General features: G+C 36.4%; 1 long non-coding RNA gene across 1 annotated transcript in view; it reads left to right on the top strand.

Moving 5' to 3' along the window:
- Positions 1-15,511, top strand: part of LOC133072812 (uncharacterized) — a 58,687-nt gene that overhangs the window by 13,129 nt on the left and 30,047 nt on the right. Inside the window, exon 2 of the long non-coding RNA XR_009696813.1 lies at positions 7,711-7,865. This is a non-coding gene — a long non-coding RNA (uncharacterized LOC133072812). The remainder of the gene's footprint in view (positions 1-7,710; positions 7,866-15,511) is intronic.

Here is a 15,511-nt window from a genome sequence, read left to right as displayed (position 1 = left end):
ATTGAATGTTCTACTTCACTGACATCGCCCTTCACCTCGTGCCTTGCACCTCTGCCACAGGTCATGGCAGCACTTCCATGCAGCGAAGTTCCTACTCTACATGGTCAGCACCAACCTGGGAGTGGATATGAGACCAGGTTCTTGGAAAAAAAAATGGATTTTGTTCAATTTTTTGGAAGCTTTTCATAAATAGTCTTTTCCATTTATTGCTAGTAGTTTTCAGAGTGATTTTTGACCTGTTTTAGTTTTTCTAGGGGGTGAAAATAATTTACCAATTTTGTATTTTTTCATACTCATATTTTTAATGAATATTGAGTGAGGATTACTATACCAGTGTATTTATAACTTACTATGAGTAAACTATAATTAATACAGTATGAACCTGGAGTAGAAATAATTTACAGTTCTATAAATAAAAGTTCATAAAAGAATCTAAATGAAATATGAAAAAGCTATGTGACAGTGTGCTGCTTTAAATGAACAGGAAAAGGGTAGTTTATTTAATAAATCATGGTGGTATAATTGGCTATCTATCTAGAAGAAACAAAATATTGTCTTGTTTACCAAGTATGAGTTACACCATAAAATACTAAATTTCAGTGAATCAGAGTTAAAAGCCAGTAATTTGAAAATAATAGCAGAAAACTATAGAAGAAGGGGGTGAGTAAGATTTTTCTTAAGCAAGACTAGAAACACAAAAGCTTCAAATGAAAACAAAATACCTGGGTGGTGGGGATTCAGGGGATGAGGGGAGAAGCCAAATGACACTTTCAGGAAAAAAAAAAAAAAGTTGGTAATAAATAAAAAGACCCAATTTGTCACTATTCAAAATGTATTTTTTTCTCTAAACAAATATGCAGGTGATTCACCTCTCAAACACAGATCCTTAGTGTATTAGTCAAGACAATTTTTTAAGTGACAAAATTCCATAACCATAGAAAAATATTCGTGATTTCTATAATTAAAAATTATAAGATAAGAGGTGGTTTTAAGCAAGACAGGTACCTGGTATGGATACAATTCCCTCAGAACTATGTCTCTCTTTTTCCATTTTTGTCTGTACCTTTTGCCTTTTCATTTTTTTTTCTCAGGCAGGCTCTCCTATGTGGGCAGGAATTGACTAGCATGTTTTTTCAGTATCCAGGAGCATCAGGAGGAGAGAAATTCTCTCCAAGCATCCATAGCAGTTCCAAAATTGATGTTAACTCCCCTGCTTGAGTTATATGCCCACCCCTGGACCAAGTGCTGAATCTAAGGCTGCAGCTTATCGCTGCTGGCCCTCCCAACTAGGTGAGTTGGAAACCTTTTAATTGACAACTCCTGCATATGGAGTCAGTATAGGTATGACAGCAAACTAGTGGTCTATTCAAAGAAAGGAGTAAGAATAACTAACTCACTCTGCTGGACACTTGAAACTAACACAACATTGTAAATCAACCATACTCCAGTGAAAATTCGAAAGAATGGAGAGAAGAGGACAGACAAGCAAGGATAACAAGTCCATAGGGGACATCTTTGCATAAATTTTATGGTATCCCCATTTTTTGTCTGGTATGATAAGGGGAGCAAAACCCTAATTCACCTTGAAATAGCAGTGTCTGTAAATAAACACGCACACCATGTTTTTTTCTTGAAAAGTAAAATGTGCTTTATAAGCAGTGTTTGGCACCAAAATTTCAAAGAATTAGTTCTGGAGAAACTCAGGTTCTATTCAGCAGAAAATTTTGTTCTCAGTTGAGATTCATTTTGTGTTTTTCCGTATTGAAAGCAATGGCAGAAAACCAATGAAACAACAAAGTAATCTTACACCCTAATAATATCAAAACCATACACCGTACCTGAATACCCTCCTTTATCTTTCTCAACAAGAAGTTGTTAAGTGGCACTTTGCTGAATCTGAAGTCATCACATGACAGTTTAATCAACTCTTCCCTTTCCTTTGCCAAGAAGCCATCTGGCAGTGTGTCTTTTTCATTGAAAATGTGTCCCTGATCCAATTTTCATTTGTTACTCTGTCGAGAAAGCATTCATTCCAATGGAGGACCAAATTTGTGCACTGTTCTTTCCTGCCAGGACTAATGGTGAATTTTCCTTTTATTTCCAATGAGTAAATTTTCTTAAGGTTATGGAATGATTGGCAATTATTTTCTTGCTACTTTTGTATGTTCTGCTGATGTTGCTTTCTTGTGGCTTTTGTTTTGTCATGAAAATTCAAAGGCAAGCTTTTTAGTTCTAATATACTGGCATCCTTTGCTTGCATTGTGGTATGTGAACAAGTCAGTTAAGTAGACTCAGCTTCACAGACATGGTACATCCATAAAGAAATGACTGTATTAAAAATAAAAGAAACAAGTACCTCCACAAAAACTTTCAAGAGGAGAATAAGTCCTTTGGAAATATTTATTTTAAAAAAATAGGTAACACATTTTTTGAAATGTCTTTCCCTCCTTCCTTGTCCTTCCAGCTTTACTGATGTATAATTTACAATTAAAGTGTATACTTTTAAGATGTACAACATGATATTTTGATATATGTATACACTGTGAAATGATTGTAACAATCAAGCTAATTAACATATTAGTCACTTCATATAGTTACCCTTTTGTGCATGAGGGGAAGAACACTAAAGTCTTACTCTCTTTGCAAATTCAAGTATGCTAACTATTATTAAGTCTTGCTGCCATGCTGTACATTAGATCTCTATAACTTATTTACTTGTTATAGCTGAAACTCTGTACCTTCTAATTAACATCTTCCCATATTCCCAACCCCTCAGTCGCTGGCAACTACCAATTCTATGCTCTCTTCACACTGAACTATGCCCCCTAATAGAGAAGGAATAACTTGAGTAAAGTGAAATTGTTCTTTTTACCTTACTCGATACATCTATCATCAGGTACATTTTGCTAAACAGAGTCCTATGGCCTCTCTGCTGGAGTCCGTGCTTCCCAAAATGGTATTGTCATCCATGGGTGGTTGTCAAAATCAATGTATCTGCAAGGCATGAACACTGAAAATTCCTATTCCACCATCTTGTTGATGTCACTCACCTAATTTCTTTCCTTCTTTCCATTATGCCGTCCAAAAATATGAACTAACTAGAGTTGATTCCTTTCTTCAAAACGAGCTGAACATCTTTCATGAGTATCTTCATTATGATAGCATCTACCACAAATTGGCAGTTGCCAAGAGCATTGCTAATGACTGGACGACAAGGGTGTTTGCCATCTGCCTCCATGGAGATTGAACTTTGTGCTGCTGGAGCTGCTGACCTTTAACACCCCTGAGGGAGTCCAGGGTGGAGTGAGGCACTCTGTGCTCCAGGGAATCTGGTGGGACAGGTCTTTGACAGGTCTTTAGATAGTTGGATATTTTCAGGAATAGATTTTATGATCCCAATCCTTGCCTCTCATATCTAGAACAGCACTAAATCCCTTCATGATGACATCAGATCCTCAGGACTAGCAGAAAACCTCTTGTAAAGTAAGGACTTGATTACACTGAACTCCCCCTTAACCAAAATCTTAGGTATTGACCTTCCCTGACTGCCTGCCTGTTTGGAACAGTCCCTCAGAGCTATCTGAGGGGCTGCCTCCCGGGCTGCAGTCCTCATTTTGCCCCAAATAAAACTTAATTCACAACTCTCAAGTTGTACATCTTTTTTAGTTGACAATAGGCATTTTTTTACAATATTTGGAATTAGGTGATATAAAATAAAGTGAATAAATTCAGCAAAATATATAACATTCCTGATTTATTGTTTAACTATTGGAAATAGACAACCAGGGAAATGGGCTAGAGACATTATGATAAAATGAAAACAAGCAGTTTGAATATTGTTTTAGAAGTTTGTAGATTGCTGCATGAAAAGGTAACACTTAGGCAGATTAGCTTGTCTGAAAAGTTCTATCTTCCAGTGACTGACAGACTCCTTGTTTTTCACAGGCAAGGGCCTCCTCTGCTGAGAAGTCTTTGTTGACCCCTTTATTCTTTCCCTGTGTGTCTCTTTGTAACATTTACCACATGACCTTGCTATTATATGTTTAACTTCTTGTGTCTTGTTAAGATATAAACTCCTATAAAGTCTGTTCCTCGCTATCTTTTTTGCCAATGCTTAGCATTTTGTGCTAAGTACATAATTTGTATGTATGAATGACAAGGTGTTTATATTAGCAAAAGACAGCTCTCTCAGAAACTTCCAGAGGACAAAAAACTCTATAGTCATTTCGAGGAGGAAGAGGAAAAAATACATTTATCTAAAATTGCAAAAAATGTACTCATATGGACAGCCTGTGGGATCTGTGTTTGTTAATAAATAAGCACAGTGTTATAAATCTAAGCCATCACCTGCCTAAAGAAAGATGTGAAAGAATTTGAGAAACGGTAATCTATACCTGGCTTACTAAAGAGGATGAAAATTTAGCAAATAAGATGAACAAAACAATAAAATCTGAAATTAAAAATGTTTTGAGCAGCTTTTACAGAATCAAAGATGCCAGTTAGGCCAATAGAATATCACAAGGGAGGATGAGGAAACAAACCAACATTAAAATGAAAATAAACATGAAGTTTCATCTATAGAATATTAAACTAAACTTTCAAAAGACATCATAGGTAAGTCATTTCAAACCAAGATAAAGGGAATATTCACTGACACTAATTTTTTTTTCTTAATCTGCTATGAGTTTCTGGAAAAAAGACTTGTAATACGTGAAAAAGTGTGTAAGAATTATAGTTGACTTAAACCTAAGACCAGCAGTTTAATTTAGAGGGGGAAATCCTCAGCTAGTTCTAAATTAATGTATCTGGTTTCAGCATTTTAGTTTCAGAAGTCTCACTTAAAAAAAAAAAAAGTGAAGTATATACAGATGAAGATCTAGGCTGGTAGTAGGAGTTCTAGAAATTTTGTCACATGATGAATAGAATGAATTGGGAGAATGGGATTGACGTACACATTCAGTTCAGTTCAGTCGCTCAGTCGTGTCCGACTCTTTGCGACCCCATGAACCGCAGCACGCCAGGCCTCCCTGTCCATCACCAACTCCTGGAGTTTACTCAAACTCATGTGCATTGAGTTGGTGATGCCATCCAGCCATCTCATCCTCTGTCATCCCCTTCTCCTCCTGCCCCCAGTCCCTCCCAGCACCAGGGTCTTTTCCAATAAGTCAACTCTTCGCATGAGGTGGCCAAAGTGTTGGGGTTTTGGCTTCAGCATGTACTGTGTTGTATAAAATATATGACCAATGAGAACTGACTAAATAGCACAAGAACTTTACTTGGTGCTCTGTGGTGACGTAAATGGGAAGGAAATCCAAAAAAGAGGGGATATACATATACATATGTATATATATATACATAATATACATAATCAGACATATACGTATGTCTGATTCACTTTGCTATACAGCAAAAACTGACACAGCAATGGAAAGCAACTATACTCCAGGAAAATTTTTAAAAAGTATAGAAAAGTTCCTATGATTATAACATTTAAGCATCTAAAATTTAAACCCATTTGTTAACAGGAAGCAATAAGAGGAAGTAATTTTCTCATCCACTGAAAAAAACTTAGCAGAGAAAAAAAAAATTCTCTTTATGATGCTATGGAAGGAATTTCTGCATTAGTGACCTATTCAGTTGGTGACCCCTAATATCTCTGCCATCCTTAAGATGGAACTTCCCAGGTGGCTCAGTGTTAAAGAATTTGCTTGCCAATGCAGGAGATGCAGGAGATATGGGCTTGATCCCTGGGTCTGGAAGACCCCCTGAAGGAGGAAATGGCAACCCACCATAGTATTCTTGCTTAGAAAATCCCATGGACAGAGGGGCCTGGCAGGCTACAGTCCATGGGGTCGCAAGAGTCGGACACAACTGAGGGGCTGTGCACATCCTTAAGATATCATTTTGGGTAGCAAGTAGTAACAGATCTTTGCAAGGTGATTTATTGCTACCGAATACAAAAGAATTAACAACGTTTCTCCTAGCCACCCACATTATAAACTTGAAAGCCTTGAGAAAAAGTGAAGTCACTCAGTTGTGTCCGACTCTTTGCTACTCAATGGACTGTAGCCTACCAGGCTCCTCTGTCCATGGGATTTTCCAGGAAAGAGTACTGCAGTGGATTGCCATTTCCTTCTCCAGGGGATCTTCCCCACCCAGGTCTCCCGCATTGCAGGCAGATGCTTTACCATCTGAGCCATCAGGGAAGCCTCCTAAGGTGAAAGTGGCTCAGTCATGTCCGACTCTTTGCAACCCCATGGACTATACAGTCCATGGAATTCTCCAGGCCAGAATACTGGAGTGGATAGCCTTTCCCTTCTCCAGGGGATCTTCCCAAACCAAAGATCAAACCCAGGTCTCCTGCATATGGTATTGCATTAAACCAACTTCTTTCTTAATGTGATTAGTTTCATCATTTTTTAAATGCTATTTTCTTTCTATCCACAATTTTTACTATTTTAGTAAAAGTTCTTTTTCCCTTCTAAGGATTCTCTTACCTCCAGGGTCTGTTCTCTACACTACTCAATAATCATTTTTGTACATAATATAAAAGAGAAATGAAATCATGTCTCTCATCTATTTAAAAAAATTCAAGGAAAGAGGGAGTTTTGTTTATATATTAAGATGATCATAAAGCCACAGCACCTGGACACAACTAAATCTTATTTTGTCATAGTCACCTTCTTGAAGGAGATGTACTCAAGAGCAAAAATAACAAATGTCAAAAAGTTACTGCTTTCCAGCTGGGCTTTGGCCTGAGACCCTAGTACCAGAATCTTTTGATCCAAACTTGTGGTTTGACCAAGATGTCCTTAGTGTTCCCCTCAGTTTGACTACATTTTAGATTTTTTTCCTATGGGTCCCTGACCTTTCTTTCCTTAGAGCATTTACTTTAGAAAACATCCTAAATTTTACTTTAGAAAATTCTAAATTTTGCTCTGCTACTTTGAAATGAATATGAATCTCTTTTAAAGCCTCTTTCTAGTAGTTTTAAGACTCAAGAAATTCCAGGGAATATCTTTTTTAAGGACTTGGGAGCCCTCTCATGGAAATGTAATTATCAAGGGAGGTGTGCCCCTCTCTCCCAGTCTCTGTGGGATGGGATCTACTTAACTTCAGTGGGTACCTGAGCAAGGTTGTAAAACTACCTCCTGTCATAAAGATAAGAGAAAGTTTATTTTTTCTTTGGGTAAACTCAACTAGCAAACAAAGGTACCCTAAGATCTTAGGTCCTAAAATCTCTCCAACCATTTTTTTTTTTTTTAAAGTAGAATTGAGGTCAATCTCTGTCATTGTTGCAATAGTCTTGAATAAAATTGTCCTTGCCTTTTTAACTTTGATGCTTTGTTTTAAACTTGCATAGGCATTTGCCAGTGGAGAAGGTGAAAGTTCTTTCTTCTCCAACATCAAATTCAAAACTCTTAACATCAGCCATCTGTTGAGCCTTAACCATGGTCATATTCAGTGAATGATGAGAGGATAAATAAGGTGACCTATCTTACTGTTAACTACCTCATTCTGAATCATTTTTCTAAGGGCAAAGCAATACATGAATAAAAGAGGCAACATGTAGCTGGGCTGGACAAGGTAAAGTATCAGTGAGTGAGAGCCACATCAAGTGTCTACCAAAATGCACACCAAAAAATGGAGCTTAATCAGTGTCTTAGAGTGAGCCCCCATCTGATTATTATTAATTCTTGTCATTTAAAGGGAAGCCAAGGCAGGAGAGATAATTTGGGAGAAAGAAAGACAAGTGCATTCAAGTTACCCTTGACTATACAGTGAAGTCCAGCCTCAGACTGTCAGCTCACTTAAGAGTTTCATTTCCAAATAGTGCTGTGATGAACGGGGCTATTGTTTGGCAGGTATGTACTCAAATCGTTTTCATTCTTGAGGTTTGTATGCATTCCTGCTGCATGAGCTTAACTATGTGACTCGCCGTGGTCAGTGGTACACCGTGTACGACAGACTTGAAGTAAACCAAGGTTCGCTTGTTCTGCTACACTAGTATCATTCCCCATGAAAAGAATGTTCCCAAGCAGCCACTAGCTAAAGGATAAAGGGAGAAATATAAAAACAGATTACATTCCAGCCCACAGTTTGGAGACAGGCCCAGATGCTCCAAAGCCTGAAGCAGTGCTGCTAAACCCTCTAAGGTTAGATCAGTTGAACCTGTGTGCAAGAAATAGTTTCTCATTTGTTAAGCCGCTGAGATTCTGAATTGTTTCTTATGTGGTTAACAATAATAAATGTGCCAATAAACTGCATTACAACTATTATATCCGTCTCTCTCCTGAACTATACCATGGAAATTAGAGGGCAAAGACACTATCTTATTCATTGTTATAGCTAAGAACCCAATACACAGTAGATGTTGTTACTGTGTCTAATATACAAGTTTGATTGACCTAGTCACTCTGGTGATGCTAACCAAATTATTCCTATCCAGTACATAATTTATTATTTTTGAAAACTCATGATAGATGTTATTTTTTATCTACCTCAAATGTTTTTGGAAGTAAATAGGATATAAAATTAAAATTCTAAATATCTGAATGATTTCAAACCCTTGGGAATTAGGTGAATATTTTAGCTATAAACACCTGCTGCTATTAAAATCTAAGAAATGCAACAACAATATATATATATATATATATATGTATAATGTAGTTTTACTTTTATTTATTCATCCAGTCATCCAGAAAAATAACATCTTTTCACTTTCTACCTTTGTGACACTACTAACATAAGTAGAACTTGAAATATGTTGTGAATATTGATAAAGGAAAGCAAGAGCCTAAGAAAAGAGAGGATATAAAAATTAAAAACCTGAATGAATGTCTGCATAGAGTATTATTACAAGTTCTTTTTGATACTCAATCACAAGACCCAATATTTTCAGCATCACCAAACACTGGAAAAATTTTACTCTATTGCCAAAAATTCATTGGAAAATACTAGCTAGGTGAATCTAAACTATTGGATATCTTCCAAATTCCTCAAGTATTAGAAAAATAAAATTTCTGGCATGCAGAAAGCCCTAATTAATTATTTAGCAGCCTTTATGTCTGGTCTTTTAATCAGTTATCAATATATCATTTGAATTCTTCTCCAGTTCTGATTTATTCCTCCAAAGGATATGAAGTGAGGATGTCAGTGCATATTAAAGCACAACATATTTAGGAAGCTTCTGTAACAGTGAGAGAAAATGAATGCTAGAAATTAAACAGGAACTGTAGAACCTGAAATGAAAGAGTAAATATAATTCACATTAATTCTTCCAAGCTTGTGTGTGATTGAGTGTGCTGAGGTAAAGGGAAATATATATATATATTTATACATATTTTATTTTTATATATTTATTTATATATTATATATAATATTATATGCATATATGTTTATATATTATATATATTATATTATATATTATATAAATATATATATTGTATATATAATATATTATATAAATATATATACATATAAAAAATATATATGTATATATATATATATGTCTCCTGAAGCTTTAATCCTGGGTGATAGAAAGATTTTTTATGTTATCACTAGGAAGTAGGCTGTCAGAAAGAGGATCTAATTTGAGAAGAAAGATATACATACAGGTCAATAACGCAATACACTTTTCATTATTTTTAAAAATTATTTCTCTAAAAAGGACTACTCAGTTTAATTAGAACCTCCATATTCTATAGAGCTGGCCCATGCATGGCATGTATTAGAGTTTAACCAATTTCTTCCTCCTACCAAAACTCCCAGTTTGGTGTATTGGACATTAAGAGTACCATGGAGGATGCACAGAAAAGGAGGAGGAGGAGGAGCAGTAGAGGAGAAAAAGGAAGAAGAGAAAGGATTACCCTCCTATTTTGGTTGCCTCTTTGCCAAGCATCACTTCACATACATTATTAATATTATTACAATTGAAAAATTACCACATTTATGTGTACTCGTTAATTCTTATATACTTCATAATGCATATGCTGAGGTCAAAATATGTTAATGACTAATCTTTGCTATAATAAAACTGGAAAATACTTGCTTTATGATTTGAACTCCACACTACCTCACATATGATTCTCTCTTCCTTGTTGAAATCAGTCATTAAGTGTCACAAAGGAAAGCTTTTCTAATTCTTTCTGGCCAGAGACATAAGTAAGTGCCTATTTATTTCCCAAGCAATTGTTTGTGTATATAAATTCAGTTATTTAATATAAAAATGGGAACACCTTAAGGAAAACATTAATCTTTTCAATGGAATTGTAATCCAAATTAATTTGATTTCAAATCATTACACATGAATTGTATCATACTATGGAGACAACTGAACGAATAAGCACACACTACATATTTTAACCCATGAGTTATAAAATGATGTCATAGCAAACAATCATTTCTGTATTCAGAAATATTTAGGTAGAATTATAATGTAGGGGGAAAAAATGGAGAGACCAATGCCTACCACAAATTGCTATCTTATATTAATTCCTGATATTCACTTGTATATATTTTTCTTTAGCTCTCAGATATAAAAAAATCATGATTTCTGTGACTTGACAAATTTCTAGAAACTGCTAGCATTTGAAAAAAGTCTGAAATCTTTTCTAGCCTCTTTCAATTAGGGCTTGACCAAAAATATATGTGTTTCCTCTTTACACCGAAAATCGAGCAGGGATTTTTCTCTTCCGCATGGTTTGTGTCCTACCTAATCACCACCTCTTCCAGAACCTCTGCTTTACAGGAGCCGTCAAAACACAGAAGGACCCTGAGCTCACTTCCTCCCAGGGCTATGCCAACACTGCAACATTTACAGAGCAACTATTGAAGAGATTGCCCTGAAGACTGGCAGAAAAGATCTTCTACAATTAAATAAGCAAAGGAACCACAATGAGGTGGCAGGAAGGACAGAGATGCCGTGTAGTCAAAACAGATATCTTGGGTGAAGACACATAAAGGGAAGGACAATTAAAACTACAGAGGCTGGCGGCCTCTGCATAAGGCAAGGTTTGGTAACCAACCAGACTGGGTCCATTTATGCTTACAAGAGTGTCCTCAGAACTCAGCCAGCCACAACAGAACAACCTACAAAGCCCACGTAGGCGGTGCTCCTAGAGCACAAATGAACCTACACTTAAATGGGCAATTAAACCCACCACAAAAGAGGTATCATGGAAGAGACAGCCTCTTCAGTAAATGGTGCTGGGAAAACTGAACAGCTGCATGCAAAAGAATCAAAACTGGAGTCCTTTCTCACACCATATATAAAAATAAACTCAAAATCTATCGAAGACACAAAATATAAAAGTTGACACTGTAAAACTTCTAGAAGTAAACAGATAGTATACATTTTAATGTGTATCAGTCTTAGAATATTGTCTTTTGGGATATATCTACTCAGACAGGGGAAATAAAAGCAAAAATAAACAAATGGGACCACATCAAATTAAAAAGCTATTTCACAGCAAAGAAAACTGTCAACAAAATGAAAAGCCATCTACTGAATGGGAGAAGATATTTGCAAATGATATATCCAGTAAGGGTAACCCCTTACCAGATTATATCTATAACATACAAAGAACTCATACAACTCAATATCAAAAAACAAGCAACCTGATTTTTAAAAATAGAAATTTTTCCAAATAAGACATATAGATGGCACATAATGTTAGGCTCAACATCACTAATCATCAGGAAAATGCAAATCAAAACCTCAATGACATATCACCTCATGCTTATCAGAATGGCAGCAAATGTGTTGGTGAGGATGTGAAGAAAAGAGTACCTCTGTGCACTGTTGGTGAGAATGTGAATTTGTGCAGCCACTATGGAAAACAGTTTGGAGATTCTTCAAAAAATAAAAATAGAGCTACCATGCACTCCAATCTTAGGGCCTCCCTGGTAGAACACTGATAAAGAATCTGCCTGCCAATGCAGGAGACCCAAGAGACACAGGCTCCATCCCTGGGTTGGAAAGATCCCCTGTAGTATGAAATGGCAGCCCACTCCAGTATTCTTGCTTGGGAAATCCCATGGACAGAGAAACCTGTCAGGCTACAGTCCAAAGGGTTGCAAAGAGTCGGACATGACTGAGCACTGAGCACACAGACCCCAACAATTCTACTCCTGGGTATTTATCAGGAGTTAAAGAAAACTAAAACACTAATTAGAATAGATACACACACCCTATGTTCATTGAAGTATTATATACAATAGCAAGGAGGTAAAAGCAACGTAAGTGCCCATTAATAAGTGAATGTATAAAGAAGATTTTATATATATATGTAGATATAAAATATATATGCTACATATAATCTGCTATTGTTTACATAATGGATTATTACTAGGATGTCAAAAAGCAAGACAAATGGCTGTCTTGCTATTTGTAACAACACAGATAGACCTAGAGGATATAATGCTAAGTGAATAAGAGAAAGACAAATACTGAATGATTTTACTTATATGTAGAATCTGAAAAAAAAAAAAGGAACAAACATACAATAGAAACAGACTCAGAGAACAAACAGATGGTTGCTACAGGGGACAGGGTTGGAGGAGGAGAGAAATAATTGAGGGAAATAAAGTGACACAAACTTTCAGCTACAAAATAAATGAGTCACAGGGGCGAAAAATACAATGTGGGGAATATAGTCAATAATTATATAGCGTCTTTGTATGTTGACAAGGGTACTGGTCTTACCATGGTGATGATTTTGAAATGTATAGAAATATTGAATCACTATGTTGTATACCAGGAACCAGCATAGCATTGAAGGTCACTTACAACTGAAGAACAAGCAAACACATAAAAGAAGACAGCAGATTTGTGTTCACCAGAGGCAGAGGCCTGGGGGAAAAGGCATTGGATGAAGATGCTCAAAATGTATAAACATCCATTTGTATGATAAACAAGTACTATAATATAATGTGTGTGTTAGTCTCTTAGTCATGTCTGACTCTTTGTGACCCATGGACTGTAGCTTATCAGGTTCCTTTGTCCATGGGATACTCCAGGCAAGAATACTGAAAGAGACTGCCATTTCCTTCTCCAGGGGATCTTCGTGACCCAGCGATTGAACCTGGGTCTCCTGCATTGCAGGCAGGTTCTTTACTATCTGAGCTATAGGGAAGTCACATGAATGTAATGTACAGAATAATAAATATAACTAGCATTGCCATATGCTATATATGGAGGTTATTAAGAGAGTAAATTCTAACAGTTCTCATCATAAGGAAGAGCATTTTTTAATCTTTCTTTCACTTTATATCTATTTGAAATGATGGATGTTCCTAAACTTATTGTGGTAATCATTTCATGATGTATGTAAGTCAAATCATTATGCTGTACACCTTAAAGACATACAGTGCTGCATGTCAATTATGTCTCAGTAAAACTGGAAGGGGAGAAAAAAGCAAACAAAAACAAAACAAGCAAAAGGAATCATTGCTTTGATTAGCCATAAATACTCATAGGATTATATCAATGCCACAAGCATAGGTATTAAGAACTTCTGATAACTGTGTAACCCCATTTACAAATGAGATAAAATAATGTGCCCAACATGCATAAGTAATTATTGACAGGGAAAAGAGAGACCTCATTCTAGATCATCTAACTCCTTGCAGCCATGAAATTAAAAGATGCTTACTCCTTGGAAGGAAAGTTATGACCAACCTAGAGAGCATATTAAAAAGCAGAGACATTACTTTGTCAACAAAGGTCTGTCTAGTCAAGGCTATGGTTTTTCCAGTGGTCATGTTTGGATGTGAGAGTTGGACTATAAAGAAAGCTGAGTGCTGAAGAATTGATGTTTTTGAACTGTGGTGTTGGAGAAGACTCTTGAGAGTTCCTTGGACTGCAAAGAGATCCAACCAGTCCATCCTAAAGGAGATCAGTGCTGGGTGTTCATTGGAAGGACTGATGTTGAAGCTGAAACTCCAATACTTTGGCTACCTGATGCAAAGAACTGACTCATTTGAAAAGCCCCTGATTCTGGGAAATATTGAGGGCAGGAGAAGGGGACGACAGAGGATGAGATGGTTGGATGGCATCACCGACACAATGGACATGGGTTTGAGTAAACTCCAGGAGTTGGTGATGGACAGGGAGGCCTGGCGTGCTGTGGTTCATGGGGTTGCAAAGAGTTGGACATGACTGAGTGACTGAACTGAACGGAACTGAATCTAATATGATGTCTACTACATTGATGATACTTAAGCCAAGGAGAATAGTAGACATCAATCAGCCTGTTAGAGAGTCATCAAAATTCCTTCTACTTCTTCCTTGTATATCAGTGGCTGGGCAGGGAGACAGCTTTCTTTTTATTGTGTCATGAAGCTGTTGGGATTCCAAAGAGGTCTATATGATGCAACAATTTTTTGATGTCAATGAATCCTAAAACTTGTGTATTCTTTTCCCTCCTGTAATACTTAGGTCCTTACAAGTAAAAGCAGAAACCTGTAGCTAGGCAAATATAGCAAATGATTCCACATGGCACAATGGGAGAAATACATTCATTTTTAGATAGGTGTGGTAGTCTGAGAAGGGTAAGAGAGTTTCCTCAAGATGTGTTTTAGTCAATGTCTCGAGATACATTTTAAGTTCAAGTTATAGGTATAAGAAATGATAGATAGGAAAGATAGGAACAAACTACTTGTTGGGTGATGAGGCAAGCAGTCCTCATGTTACTCATTAAATTTAATGAATACAGTGTTATTCAGAAAGAGAATGGTGATTTGAATTAAAAAAAAAACAAAACAACAAACTCTGTAGTGGCAAACTCTGGAGGTAATATACAAGAGATGATGTTTTAGTTGATGTAGTTCTCAACTGTCAGTCCCCTAAGCAAAAATAATCCTCCTTGGAAAATGGACATATCAGGCTGTCATAGATCTAAACCTTTAAAGACTGCTTCTTCCAGCTCTCTTTATTGTATTTCAGGGACTACTCATCAACCTTCAGTTTATATTTAGCTTCCTATATGCCTCTACCTATAGGGAAAGAATGCAAAGATTATGTGATGAAATGTGCCATTTAAAATGAATCCCTTGGAGTAGGAAATGGCAACCTACTCCAGTATTCTTGCCTGGAAAATTCCATGGATAGAGGACCCTAGCGGGCTACATACAGTCCATGGGGTCTCAAGAGTCGGACATCACTGAATGACTTTCACTTTCAAAAGAAAGAATGAGGAAGAAAAAAAATCAGCTAACAGTTGAATATTTGGTTCTGAAGGACAACTGTTATTTGATACTCTTGATTTCTGGAGAAGATCAGATTTTTTAGTATTCATGTATATGTTTTCTCCTCTCCTATAGTATTAAAGGGCAAAGTTGAAAGAGCATTCTATATATCTATTAAAATTAAAGTGCATACCTAATGCATATTCAATCCCACAAGGATTGATTTATTAGTACTTGCACAGCCTTGTGAAAAGTGTATGATGTGCCAGGTCCTTTGGGGGCACATTCATTCTTAACAGAGAAGAGTAGCATTTCAGGGTCA

Source organism: Dama dama, chromosome 18, assembly GCF_033118175.1.
Source record: "Dama dama isolate Ldn47 chromosome 18, ASM3311817v1, whole genome shotgun sequence".
Lineage (NCBI taxonomy): Eukaryota > Metazoa > Chordata > Mammalia > Artiodactyla > Cervidae > Dama > Dama dama.
This window is presented reverse-complemented; position numbering and strand designations above follow the sequence as displayed.